This window comes from Drosophila ananassae (assembly GCF_017639315.1).
Source record: "Drosophila ananassae strain 14024-0371.13 chromosome Y unlocalized genomic scaffold, ASM1763931v2 tig00000142, whole genome shotgun sequence".
NCBI classification, from domain to species: Eukaryota; Metazoa; Arthropoda; class Insecta; order Diptera; family Drosophilidae; genus Drosophila; species Drosophila ananassae.
The window spans coordinates 86113-87768 of NW_025319082.1; positions in this window are offsets into that span (position 1 = coordinate 86113).

The following is a 1656-nucleotide window of genomic DNA, read 5'->3' on the forward strand; positions in this document are numbered from 1 at the left end:
TCTCGACGCACTCAAAGTGTCAACAGACAACTGGGACCCAATCTTGATACACATCATTGAGGAAAGATTGGATCCACACACGCTGTCAGCTCTAGAACTAGCCGTCACCGATCCAACCAATCGACAATCTCTGAAGCAGATGTTAGAAAACCTTGAGCGTCAGGCAACCAGTCAAGTAACAATGCAGAAAAATACGTCGGCTGCTCCACTTCGATCCAGTTCATCACGATTGGTGTGTTCAGCCACAGCCCTGCTTACAGATAAGCCCACCGTTCTGTTACCAACCGCCCAAGTGGCAATACATGGCCCAGCCGGAACCCATCAGCAATGCCGCACACTCCTAGATTCTGGATCACAGATTAACATAATCACCAGAAGGATGGATGACACCCTTGGACTACAATTGGAGCCTTCAACCCTGAATATCGCTGCACTGGGAGGAACAACTAAAAGATCACGAAAAAAGGCTGTGGTGACCCTATCATCATTAACCACTGACTTCGAAGATCAAATCAACGTCGTTGTACTACCGGAAATAATGCCCAATCAACCATCCCACCTTATTCAAGCGCCAAGAAATATCTCACCTCAGATGCGCTTAGCCGATCCTGAATTTACACAGCCCCAGAATATTGATCTGTGTTGGGCGCCGAAATCATCTCCCAGCTTATGAGGCCACAACAGACATATTTGGGAGAAGGACAGCCACTACTAAAAAATACCGCGCTTGGATGGATTGTGATAGGGCCAGTGCGACCGGAATCAGCTCCTAATATCAAGGCAGAACAAGTCGTCGGTAATACGGCAGCTTGGACACCAAAAACTAACGACCCACTAAAGGGTATCGGTGAAATCGTATCGGAACAAGGTTTGATTGCATGCATCGGCAAGGAGCAAATAGTAAAATCTGGAAGATTACATAGTTCCCCACTCATGGCGGATCAACGAGGAGAGCCGCAAACGGATCCTGAACCACAAGCCTAAGGTTGTCAACTCACAACTAAGGAGCACAGAGGGCAAGGGCCAGTAAACAAGGGAATTCAGGAAGTTAAAATCACCTCCAATTCTATAGGATGTAGGAAGGAGACACATCACCCGGCATGGGTAACAGGCATCTTCAAAAGGGAGCAAGAAGCAAGACCAAAAAAGGACCAAGAGTCCTGTATGCGCACTGAATAACTAGAACAAACGCCTAATACTACATGGGATGTCCAAGGAGAATGGTTACGAGGGCGCGCAACAAGGCGAAGGAGACAACAGGCCGGATAGAATTATCGTTGGTATCGTATCAATGTTGGAGATCTCACCCACATGATTCAAATTTTTGTTGGTATTAACATTAGATTTTTAGTAATTAGTTTTAAGATCCACAATATTTTCTAGTGCAAGGGTACACAATGGTTCACTGAGACGGTCCAACAACAACGTACAGCCGCATTGGATTGAGTCCCTCAATGGGGAGGGGGGGAGAATGTTGGCACCAAGTGCCAAGACCTACTACCCTATATTCATTCTTAGCAATTTGATCCAATCAATATTCATCAGCATGTATTCGTCGGCATGAAAAATGGCCGACTGACCGAAGCAATCAAAAACCAGCTAGCTAAGCCGAAATGCATGTAGCTAAGCAATGCATCAACAAGAAATCTGAGTCAG